The sequence below is a fragment of the Rhamphochromis longiceps genome, linkage group LG9 (assembly GCF_057381845.1).
Source record: "Rhamphochromis longiceps isolate RC_006_pf linkage group LG9, R_longiceps_female_GT1.1, whole genome shotgun sequence".
NCBI classification, from domain to species: domain Eukaryota; kingdom Metazoa; phylum Chordata; class Actinopteri; order Cichliformes; family Cichlidae; genus Rhamphochromis; species Rhamphochromis longiceps.
In genome coordinates, this window is record NC_140565.1 from 9,164,582 (window position 1) to 9,177,817 (window position 13,236).

Here is a 13,236-nt window from a genome sequence, read left to right on the forward strand (position 1 = left end):
TTTTTGTCAGTTTTTAACCAATAAACCAATAAGTTGACCTTGAAGACCTTGGTGGGCCTAAGACGAATTTTAATTGTTAACATGATCCCACTCGACAACTTTTATCAGAATTCATCTCAACCTTTTGAGCTGTTTGTGTTGACAGACTGTATTACACGCACCCAGACGCTACCAAAAACATAACCTGCTTGGTGGAGGCGGTTAAGTTCTAATCCTGACAAATCTGCAACACAGCCAACATGTCACGAATACCAAATCCGATCCGGTTTCACTTTCTTTCGGCGTGTGAACATGTGACACCGGATGAACGCAGTCCACTTCTGTATTTTGATGTAACAAGGCTAAGAGGAAACAAACATGGCTGCTCAACCGTTTTTCTGTTCACTGTCTTCAAAGCTTGGCAGCGTGAGCAGCATTTAAAGCCAAAGGCTCACGGAGACACTTGGCTCACAGAAACTATCAGCACTCCCCTAGTGCTGTTGTGTAAAACTAGTTATTGTGTTGTCAATACTAAGTTAAGTTTCCTGTTTTGTTAGCAGTCAGGGTAATTGTACCTCAGCACTAGAATGCAGTCTGAAGGCTGCCCTTCAGATTCACGACATCCAACAAACGTCCAACATCCACAAAACACATTTTTGTGTAGGAGCAAGTATGCATGCATATGTTGTCAGCAAAGGTCCTGGCTTCCTACTCAAAAGCCAATAGCTGTCAACACAAAGAAATGATATAAATCTTTCCTCTGCCCAAACTCTGTGTAACAAAGTGTTTAAAAAGGAAGAAGAAGAAGAAGAAGAAGAAGTAATAGAGGGAAATCCCTAACCTTAAAAACATAATGTGCCACCCTTTTTTCTCTACCTTATAATTTTCTGATTTTCCCATGTTACCATTCTCCTGGCAACAGACATCTTCCAGACATAAGCGTAACTACATTATGCTTAACTTTTAGGACACGCAACCACAACCAATGAAGTGCCTGTGGAGAGCAAAGCATAACGAGGGAGCATGGGAATCAGTACAGTGCAGAAATGGCTCGCTCGCATGGGTTCGATCGTGGTGCCACAGGAGCAGAAGCTGGACAATAATAAGTACATTATATAAATAATAAATAAGCAGAAAGAAATGAAGCTCTGGACAATAGAGAGTGTGTCATGTCTCAACTATCACGCCACTGCTCCTCCTTCCTTTTTACTACCTAGTCTGTCTCTCTCGTCTAATTTCTTCAGTCTTCTAATAGACTAAATATGCACTCTTCAAACCCTGTTCTTGCACCACTTTATTATCATGTCTCAGCACGATCCACCATTATCTGTTTTGCTTTTATCTCTTCAAATGTCTGATGTGTTCTCAACTTAAAATCAGATAATGAGCATGAATTGGAGCGTTAACTGCATCGTGTAATTCATCATGATTACTTGGATGTTGTGCAAGTAGCCACCTCTTGAAAGACAAACTTTTTGACCGTGAACCGCGACAAAAATGAAAGACATGAGAAAGAAATGAGAGAGAGAAAAAACCCAAACAAGAACAAAACAAAAAGCAGAGGCTACAAAAAGGCAAAGCGTGGAGAAGGCAGCACACACAAGGAAAGGGAATAGGAAGAGTGTAAAAGGAGGACAAAGGAAAAGAGAAAGGTGGTGGTGGTAAGGAAAGAAGACAAGAGGATGGAAAGGGAGGAGAAGCAGTTGAGAGGGAACAAAGGAGATGCTGAGAGAAAGCACTCCGGGCTTTGCCTTCAAGGTTAAATCTAATGAGCTACGTGTTTATCGATGAAAGACTTGAGGACACAATTACATTGGGGAATGTAGAAATGTTCACACGCGTAGACACAAATGCAGTGCGCCCATCAACTCGAGGTAATCCGAAGACTTGCCGATGCTTGAAACAAGACTGTACCTCAAATTAACCTCAAAACACATCTCATTCTCTTGGTGTTTCCATGACAACGGGGTGTCATTTAGCTAAAGATGACCCCAAACCAACTCAAAACTTCACACGCGAAGATCACCAATTTTTCCAAATAGGCCATGATTTTTTTTTCCTGTAGCTAGTTTCCCTTCATTTTATTCAACTGTCAGTTCATATTTTTCTCGTTCCGTCGTATTGTCTCTCTGATGCCATGTCATAACACAAGCTGACTTCAGTCCAACCGAAAGCAAAAGCAGCACAAGTGTAAGGATGGACGCCAGCCATACCAGCCAACCAGCCAACTTTGAACCACATCATAGTTGGCACAGTCTGCGATGTGAAAGGTGATGCAAGTGGCGCTGCATCTCTGTCTGTGATTGACTGCAACTCCTTTGCTCCTCCTCCTCCTCCACCCAGTGCTTTCACTGAAGCTGCGCTCATTAATGTCCAGAGTGATGGAGGACAACGCCATCAATCTTGCTTAGGACCACCACAGTTGAAGGCTTGGTGTTAGAGAAGAGCCACTGGTGGGGGTGAAATTGCATTGTTCTGGCCTGACTTTAGAGCACATGTGCATCTCTGATTGGTGGCAGTAAAGGTGAAGGGCGCAGGGCTAAAAAGATGGAACAATCAGCGCAGATAACACCGTTCCACATGGTGAGATCCAGGTACAGCAAAGTATTTTTTTATTGATTCCACATCTTCCCTTTTCTCTCTGAGTGATTTCTGATAAGGACTTCAAATTTAAAATCTTAAAATAAGCTAGCAATAGCACAGGACTGATGTAGTATAAAAAAGTCCATCACTGTTATAAACATCAACATATAGGCAAAGCTTTTTAGCTCACATAGATTTTTCTTAGTTTTAGCCAAACAAAAACAAAAACAAAACCACCCAAAAAAACAAAAAATAGACAAGTATCAACCAGAATATGCAGGTTGGAATTTTTCTTGGGAAAACTGCAGATGAGAGATCCTCATTTACAAAGCGGTGGGTTGCTGGGAAATCTGTTTGGTTGACAGTGAGAAACTGGCTAAACCAGATCATTCACTTAAACCTCACAATACATACACAACAACACACATACGCACACTCGACTCTCTCTAGGATGTCATCAACACATGCCGGAGTAAAAACAAACATTAATTTGTAAGAAAGTTTCACTGAGGTTATAGCCTTACTATAAAACAGCATTCAAATTCAGTAGCACACAAATGTGTTAGAAACACAAACAAGCCAGAGGCCTTGTTCTGTCAGTTATACACCACTTAGCAAACTCTCAGGTGTAACGTGATCTAAGATACCCAACACCTACTGCCACTCAGCCTCCTCCTGGGGTTGTGTACAGTCGCTGCCTTTAATAGCAACGAGGAGGGGAAAACGCCAACGAGATCTCCAGGAAAGAGACGAAAGAAATCAATAAATGGAAACTAAAAGCATACTTGACAGTTTTTGATTGCATATTTAAGTCATGAATGTTGATTAAAGTGAAAAAATGTTACCACAGCACAACTACATCACCATTTTAATAGAGACAAATTCAAAACCTTATTGACCTCATAGACGTTTTTAGAATTCAGAAGCAGCACTCCTACAACTCTCTGCAGTAGCCGTCCTCCCACTCCTCTTAAACTGTAGCGTTTTGGAGAATGTGAGGATCTGTTTGCAGACAGCGGATGCTATTTGTAGGCCGTCTCCTTCCCTCAGATGATTACTGATCCCTAATCACAGGGTGTGAGTCCGTTGGCCTGTCAGTGGGAACTTAGCATGCTCCTAGCCTGACAAGCCGAAACTCATCTGTTATCAGTGTACGACAACACAATCAGGATCTTTAGTGTCTTTCCTACTCATTGTTGAGATGAGTCAGCGTCCTACAGAAACATCCTTCACTGGGAAAATCGGTCACTGTTCAGTGAGCAAACGAAAGGTCAAGACAAACACATGAAAACAGTAAGACTGACCCTGACTTCACTCTTAAATAGTTCCCATGTCTTTCAGCCGCACTTCCTCAGCCTGTACCGAATGACCCCATTTCATGGTCCAAGACTAATCATCCCACAACATGTTCTGTAACCAGAAAAAATGTCTGGGCAGGAAATTACTCCGCACAGATAAATCCGCAACTTTACATATTCATCAGCAACGTTCTCCGAGCAAAGACCCCATGCCAGCCATCAAAAGCAGACGAGCTGAATTTACAACTCATCTGCAGAAGCACAGTGTCTGAGCTGAAAATGTGCATAACCATAACCAGGCTACTCATGACAGTGCAGCTTTTTGCTTTGGGATGATCTTGTAAACTACACCTTTGTTTCTGTCTGACTATTTACAGTACACGGAGCGTGAAAGCACTTTTGTAGCCCCTCTGGCTTCAATCCTGCCGAAATAGATGAGTATAAAAGTAAAAGCCAACAACATCAATCAAACCACTCAAAATCTCTTGTATCTATGATCTGTCAAAGCATGCTGCAGTCTTTGTTTGTGCCAGCAAAACATAGTGCCTATATAAAACTATAATCTGGCTTTCATTTGATGTCTGACAACCAGCAACCAAGTTATTGCTTCTCTCTATCAATTAAAACCAACACATCGTATTCAACGTGATAAAAAAACTGACTCATCTCTGAATCGTTTTTCTCATGAAGAACTTGGTCGCCTTGGGGCGCAGCCGCACAATTAAGGGCAAGTTCACCTTCTCCAAAGGAGACGAATATTGAAGGCACAAGGTCACACACTGTATGGCATACAAGGTCATACGTGCTCTGTGGTATTGTAATAAAACAGCTTATTAGAAGCAGAGGGTCAGCAGAGGATTCACTCAACATTCCTCGTATATACACTTTAGATGTTCCAGAATGGGAACACACCAGAGAGGCTTCTTTTTGGGACTCTGTTCAGAGTCATAATTTATTTTGAAGTCTTCATCAGAGTTAAGCCACTCTAAACTCCCAACTACTATATTTCCCCAACAGAACCTCTTGAATCCCTGCATAACAGACAAGAGTGAATTCCCAACAAGAGAAGTGCTGATTTTATTATAAGACTCTAAGCACCAGCACACCAACCTGCCAAAACCTTTTTCCGTTGCATTCATTAACTTCACAAAGAGAGAAACCCACTTTAGCAGAGCAGCCAACTTTTCCTATCGCCCATTTCATGAGGCAATTCTTGATTCAAAATAAGTCACTGCAAATGCATGCAATATTTCACAGTCCCGCCAGCATCTAATCCCTTCTAACATCTAGGATTTATTTTTCTCCCGTAGCCCTGAGCATGCCGATTTCATTTCACAGCTCTGCCTGGATGTTTGAGAGGGAATCTTGGAGGGTAGAAGCTTTGAAAAATTGACACAAACAGATAAAAAGCCAGTCGTTTTAATGTATAAGCAGTGACACGTGATGTATTTCTCCCAGAATTTATATGAGGAGTAGTGCAAAACAAAATTTCACATAGGCATTCACAGGTGAATGATATGTGTTGTGTAATTCCTTATCCTATTACCATCACCATTATATGCAATCATTTGCAAGTGTTTTGGAATGATCCAGTTTAATGGAAAATAAAGATTGATATTGAATGAAGAAAAGATTATTCACTTATTTGGCAAAAGAAATGGAAGTGTCTGCACCGTTGGACACCAAAAAAGTAATAACACTGAGCAAATGAATTTAATTCCAGATCACTGGGAAAGAGTTCAAGTTCACATTCTGGTTATGGTTGATTAGTAAAGGTGTAGTTTGAAAGAGCTTTTTAGGTATCACTACAGTAATCAGGTTAGGGGCCGATGATGTCAATAGCATGAAAAGTTAAGCTTTGGATGCTGAATACTGGATGAATGATGAATACTTAAAAGTCCCAAACCCAACCCAGTTATATAAATGATGTTGCTTCAGTCATTATGCTAATTTGTAGAATAGTACAACATAAATGTAGCATTAAGACCAAATAATACCACACAGTCACTGCGTTACCAAGGCCCAGCCAGTTAAAATACAAGGATGTACTATTGGATTGTATTATTTCACTCTCAGATCATGCAATAGTACGGTATAGGAGCACAAACCGTGAGGATTTCTCTTCAGTTTCAGCAACACAGACGGATTCAGTTGTTAAGAATATGCTAAAAGTTTTAAAACCTATAAACCAGGAATAGATCCATTATAAGTACCAACTAAAGGTATTTAATGTTTGCATTGAGCCAACACTCAATCATCAAAACTCTGAGTGCTCCCGGTATTGATTAAAGCTTAGTGCAGCTGCTAACGTTACATGACCATGTTTATTTGTGTTATCCACTAAAAGAGAAGACTTTGTGGAGTGCTTGAGGGTTGAAAGACCCAGAGTGCCTTAGTGGGATTAAAAGCCAATGACAGACAAAGCCACATGATAACTTTGATGCTGTATATGAATCACTTTCAAAATCTAACACAGCTGAGTCAAGTCAGTGTAAGCTTTAAAAAAAATTGAAACTATATAAATCAATTAGCAATTAAGTTTTGATTCTGTGTTTTCACACAAAGTGTGTATAAAGGCTGTCATTCTGCCAGAGAGTCTTAAACTCTGCAATCATCCCCAGGGCTTCGTGTTATTAAATACGAACATGTTTACATAGGGAACCCACCTGGTACTCTTCATGATTTGTACATTTTTCAAGATCTTTCTATTGAAAAACTACCACTTTGTATATCCAGAGTAACAAACAGTTAATAAAGAACAAATTATGTTGATGGATTGTTTGCTTGGAACCTGAGATGGATTTTTTTGTTCGCATGGCGCATGTTCTCCATGTGCCTGCATTGGTTCTATAGGTTCTATAAAAACAAGGCCATAGTTTCAAGGTCAGAACATATATGCAGTCAACATGACAGTACCCATTTGTTTTTGGTTTTAGAAGTTGTAAAACTACAACCAACCGAGGGCATTGAAGTGAACAGCTAACATGGCTATTAGCTAACTTGGTTAGAAAGGTTCATCTGTGTTTTTAAATGGGAAATTTTGGCTAGTGGGGAAAAAAAAGATTGAACAGCCGACTTTTCAAGAGTGTCTCCTTGTATAACCAAAAATGTGGCAAGTATGTACAGTATCACTCAGGCTGCCCACTTTACACTTTATATTTGTTTTTGAAAGGGAAACTTTTTGTATACCAAGCTGTTTGGACATTAACTTTCGTAACATGTTAAAGGGTGTTTCTCCCATCTATTCTTTATTTCCTTAACTTTCATTTATCGACATTAGCCAATATAAAGAGATTGGCAAACAGCTAATAATTAAAAAAAAATGCTGATAATATTGAAAGACCCCCTTGCCTTTGGTCCTTTCCCTCGAGGAAGGGAAAGATTGTACATAATCACCACTTATGTCAAACAAGGAAACACCTGTCGTTAAAAACTCAGAGACAAACGATATGAAGGCAACTTGAAAAGAGATATTATCATGTAACCTTTGTGAATGAGGGACGAGCAACATGTTCGTTTGAACAGTGTTTTTGTTTATATGTGTTGAGTCTGCATATTGTCCATGTGCCTGCATTGCTTCTATAGACAGTAAAACACAAGGATGTAGCTTCCAGGTTAGAAAAATAAAGCCGATGTGGAAATGAATTAAGCCTGTGTTTTACCTGAAGGTCTCCATGTGGCTGTAGCTGTGATTGCATGAACTCTTCCAGTCCTGTAGAAGTCTACAGGAAAATGGGTTTCTGGACTTGACCTCTGTAAAGGCCTTCCTGATTAGTTTGTGGCCTCAGTAGCTTATTTCAGGCCATAATGAATAAATAATTAAGTCTCTTTGGTAAATACTGGTCACACTATATTTCAACATGCAAGATTATCTGTGGAATGCAGATTCACTAACTTAATAACAAGTCAGAAGCCAATGGGCAAGTAGTTTCCAAGTCAGACCGGCCTCATCTGGTTTTGTGAAACCAAGCTAATGATGGTGAAATAATCAATTTTGAAGCTTCAAAGCAGGATTTGGATGACACCACAGTAGCTAGGTCCATGTTTTTTGTACCGCCTGGCTGGTAGCATGGCTTCCTCCTCCAGTCCAAAGACATGGATGTTAGGTTAACTAGTGACTCTAATTTGGCGATCTCCAGTAGACAAAGTTTTGTATCTAGAAAACAGCACTCTACTGAACGTAGGGTTACATACAGCTTGCAGAAAACTGACTTGACAGTAAGAACAGAAACGTTCTATAAATTCAAGTATTAGTTCATTCCAAAGGTAAATTAGCAAGCAAAAATGTTAATAAAATCCTTAAAATTGCCATGTGTAGTGGGACATTCATGTTCTTGCTCATCTTCTACAAACAAAATAAACATTGTTTGCTAGCATATTACAATTGCTAGCATGTTATACTACGATAATTCAATGATAAATCAGTATAAGTGCTTTTTAAAATGTGCTTCACCAGAGTATTCTTGTGCAATTTAAATATGAGTCAGGTTTTAAATTTAATAAGGCTTCTAAACTTGAATGACTTTTTTTTTTAAGGATTGAGAGTAAAGCCAGAAAAAAGTAATAAATCCCTCAATTTCATAGCTCTACACACTACATGTTACATTATAATAAGAATATGGTGTTTTTCAGGTTGTACGTTTGTAAAAAATCTAACTTCTCAAAACATTTATCAGCTGTCACACTTTCAGAGGTTAATTTCTCGACTGTGTGCTCCAACACAGCTCTGTAACTGCAATCATGGCCATAAGTTGTTGACAAAACAGTGGATCACACCCAAGAAGGGCGGGCATGGTCTGCATGTCGAAACACCACAAACTGCATATTTGGCCTTTGCAACAACTTGCTCTTAGCTGAATCCAGCTTGAGGCAGGAATTGTCATCTCACGGAGACGTTTGATTAGAAAAACAAGATAGACATTCTTCAGATGGCTACTGTACCCAAAACAAAAGGAAATACCAAAATCCCAAAACTGTGAATGTAATAAATCCACAGATTTACTTTCTGCCCTTAAAAGTACGCTTTGAATGTTTTTATGGATAAGCATGGTTCTCCGCACCAAAGCTGTTAATGAGCTGCTAATTGAGACCACTTGACTTACTTGACCCTGCGGTCAGCTTTACGTTCGGTTCATCCCACCAGCCAGGGCAGGGTGAGCCACTCATTCAGTCAAGTAAATCACATCAACAACCAATCACTGCCCTGAACATCTGAAACTAGAGTCGACTGGAAACATTTTAACAGCCTGGTTGCTCCGTTTGTTTCTTCTTTCCTCTAAGCAGACGTCTTTACCCAAACTGACCTCCAAAATCCGTTTTATATTCACATTTTTCAAACTGTTCCATTGTGCCCGTCTACAGAGCTGTTTCCTTGGCTGCTCCCACTGAAGTTTAAGTGAACCAAAGAGATTATTTCTGCCTTCAGAGCAGCTCTGCCTCTAAGAAATGATTGTATAACTATAAGTGGAATCTTTAAAAGCTGCGAGAGCTTGATTTAGGAGCATCTCTTGACTCTGAAGCGGAGGCACGGCAGCCTATATGGAAACGTCATGCGTGTGTTTTAGAAGGGGGGAAAGAAGGAACCTCCGTGTCAAGACGTGCAAAGAGTAAACAATGGGAAGCTGTCAAAGCAGCCTTTAAGACTACTCTGTGAAAGCTGAAAGGATTTTTCCATCTGAGCAGGACTGGCAAACATAATATCTGGCCTTTCTGCCTAAAATACATTTAATTCAACAGCTTGTCACCTTGCTCAAGTTTTCCATTTAAAAATAGCCCAAACAGAGGTTAAGCAGTCCATCCTCCGACCAGAACGGCAGCTGAATGATGTGTTAATCTTTTCTGTTATATACCGGGCCCCTGCACGACATCAGAACTGCGTGATGGTGTTTTGACGTTTCTGGAAAAGCTTGATTTGATTTTGTTGAACTCTACCAACATTCCTGCATTGACTTGCCTGACAAAACAGAGTAAAAGACAAAATATTTTCACGTACTGAACAAAAAAAAAAGAAAAGAGAAGAGAAGACAAAGAAAAAAAACATGAAGTAAAGGGTAAAGGAAATAACTTGGTTAATGAAAGAGGACGTCAGAGGATGGCTTTGCTAAAACCACAAGCTACAGGAGGGTTCTGGTTAACAAAAGACCGCTACTAATTCCACATGTTCTACTGTGTTTCAGCCGTCTGCCACGAAGCTCATTCCTTTGACTCCCCAACATCGCCGTTTAGCTACCAGTTAGATCAGCAGAATTACAACATGAAAGGAGCTTAATGGTAAGCTTTCAAAGAGCAGCCCTATTATCTTCTGGTGACTAATCTGCGATAACAAATGGAAGTGTGTCAGGTGAATATGGAACTAGACGAAGAGAGGAGCGGCAGGACACGCAGGAGCGAGACAGAAAACATGTGATGCAATAGAACGACTGATTAAAGATCGCAAAGATCAAATTATGGCATCTAATCACGCGTAAGCTATTGTCAGGGCATCATTAAGTACTGGATAAAATGCTCCATTTATGGAAGGGCAGAGAGAGGGAGAGAGACCGAGAGAGCAGGATCATGAATGTTGGTTGGTCAGAGTGCATTCAGGACCTCGTGGCGCAACGGTAGCGCGTCTGACTCCAGATCAGAAGGTTGCGTGTTCAAATCACGTCGGGGTCAGAGTTTTAAGATGCATCCTCTTTAATGTGTGCAAGACCCCTAGTGAGATAGATAAAACAACACCCATGACAAAATGTGAGTTTTTAATCCATTACTTAGAGCAGCTGTTAAACATCACCGACTTACACTATTCTGTCAGTTGACCACATAATCTGTGCCAGGACAGCTAAATATGTTGTAGCACAGGTTCTCTTTGAATAGACACAGAAATATATGAAAACCTCAGAGGTCCAGAACCACCAGATGTCCTCACTGTAGGGGTCGAAGGGTCCAGGGTTTTCTTTTGAGTCATGCAGTGGGATGGTTCTAGTTTCCTGCTTCTAACAGTTCAGGCTAATGTTTAACTGGATTATCTAAACTAGCAGGCTAAGATAACAAACAGTAACTCCCCACCATCATAAGCTAGCAGGGCCGTACCTAACAGTGAGAGCAGACTGGGCTCAAGTTTTAGGCTATTGTGCACACGCCGTCTGCTCTACCGGATGGAACAGTGGCACCGTGCGAGAGTAAGAATTGATTTCATATTGTGTAAGTTGTTGGTTGTTCTTCTATAGCGCTTCTCTACTCTACTTGAGCACTTAAAGGACTTTATACAACATGCCTCATTCACTCACTCAGACAAGCATTTTGTTTTTCACCTAAAAACGTTCTATGTGACAATCATGGGAGCAACCAGGGATCGCACCACCAACCTTCCAGACGACCTGCCCCACCTGCTGACCTACAGCCAAGTATTTAGATCAACATTTAGATGCTTTCTGGGTTTGGGTTCCTTCTTCAGATGTGTTGGGGGGGTTGTAGTCCCATTGTGTTATATTCAACTTCAATTGTTTTTTCTGTGCTTTTAAAGCATTCTTCTGTTTGCTAGCAATTTTTTAAGATGCAGTGCATTTGAATACTCAGGCCACCGTACAAGACAGTGTTAAATAACTCAAGTAACATGTACAAATGTTATATTCAAATCCTACTTAAACAAAAACAGAACATTTTTATTAAAATGAAAGTGCCCAATATGCACAATTTCACAGTCACATGCATGATTTTATTAAGCTCACTAAACCATCAGTTACCGGTCAGTTGTTTTTAATGTGCACAGTGTGTCACCTTCATGATGGAGCTGAAGCCAGCTTTTCAATTAACAGAATAAACTGGGTTAATCTTTGTTTTTGTATCAGATTATATCTCTGTTTGAGATCTCATATTAATACTTTCACTGTGCAAAAAAGGTATTTATTTAGACAAGCCTCTGCAGGAGTGACACACAAAACAAAAAGAGGAAAGTGTGCGATTTAGCGTGTTTTTCACTGATGTCTGACCCTGTGGGCAAGAGTCTTCTCGTTTTTCTTCTCTTTGCTCTTTTTTCCTTTTCCTTTTGATCATCCATTTTTCTTGCCAGTTTGCATTAATGTTATCAGTAGAGATAAAGATGAATTCATTGGCTGCCTAGCTGAGAGTGGTACATAGGCCCATATGTGCATCTGTGCTGCTCACACGGCAGCGACTGGTTCAACTCTGATGCCTGGATTCTGGCCGCGGTGTCAACTTATTTGTTTTTTTCTGGTTAAGCTGACTCCTCGTGGCAGCCCAGAAACAACACTCGGGCCACTGTGCATGTCATTTTCCTCCTGTTGGGCAATTTTATTTTTAGCTCCGGCTACGGGAAGGAAAGCTAGTTGGTGTTTAATATTTTGGCTCAGTCACACTGATGTAAATCTGAACAGAGGTGAGAAAAACTCCCAATAAACCAAAAAGAATTCATGTTGTTTAGCTCCAAGGACAACGAATAAACATAGCAAAACATAGCAAAAAAACCTGTAAAACTACAACAGAAGCTGACCTTCACATTGAATGAGCTAACACAGGATATATGAAGCTGGAAAAGAAGTCATCCAATGGCTTGGCGTGGCTTGAAAACATAGCCCGCTTTCATTGCTGCGTTACGCAGTTATTGCCAGGAATTCCACTCAGCTTTGTCTGAAACACATAAGCTAATGGCTTTAAATTCAGCTTTCCCGGTTACAAATGTTTTGCTCTCTGTTGGCTTTGCATGCATGCACTCCACCCCCTTACCATGTGCATAACATATCAGCACCTGTGTGTACACCTGAGAGGCGTTCTCCTCAGCAGGAAAGCCCTAATGTCTGCTTATCTTGACCCTGAACAGAGGCATTGTTTGGGTTAGATAAAACGTCCCAGAGTGTGGTGTCATTGTCCTTGATGCCGTCCACACAAGCAGGGAAACTTGCCAGACAGTCATTGAATCACTAGTCTCAAATTCTGCTTAAAATCTAACCATATCCAAAGCTGCATAAATGTGTAGAATACAGTGCTGGTCTTTGCATGGCACAGGGAACGTTTGTGTTGTGCTATGTTGGCTGTGTTACACTGTAAAAAAAAAAACAATCCTAAAAAAACAGTAATATTCCAGCAGCTGGGGCGCCAAAACAATACCAGAAAATACCAGAAAATAACTTTCTCATAAAAATATTTTCAGTAATGACAATACAGTTTGTTGCCCTAATTTTACATGGGATTTTGCCCTTTTCAAGTGCTTTTAAACATTAAATTAGGAACATTTTAATGTGATTAAACAATGAAATTACCTATAAACAAGGTGAATGAATGCGGCAATATTAATAATAATACTTAAATGTACAGAAATATACAGTTAACAGTTGGTTTAAATAACAATAATGGATTGCATTTATATAGTGCTTTT

General features: G+C 40.1%; 1 protein-coding gene and 1 non-coding gene across 3 annotated transcripts in view; one reads left to right on the plus strand and one right to left on the minus strand.

The window, feature by feature from the left end:
- LOC146661639 (partitioning defective 3 homolog) overlaps window positions 1-13,236 on the minus strand; it is a 357,664-nt gene that overhangs the window by 338,655 nt on the left and 5,773 nt on the right. The gene's annotated exons all lie outside the window — the stretch shown is intronic.
- trnaw-cca (transfer RNA tryptophan (anticodon CCA)) lies at window positions 10,446-10,517 on the plus strand. Its single transcript has one exon. It is a non-coding gene; the product is annotated as a tRNA-Trp (tRNA).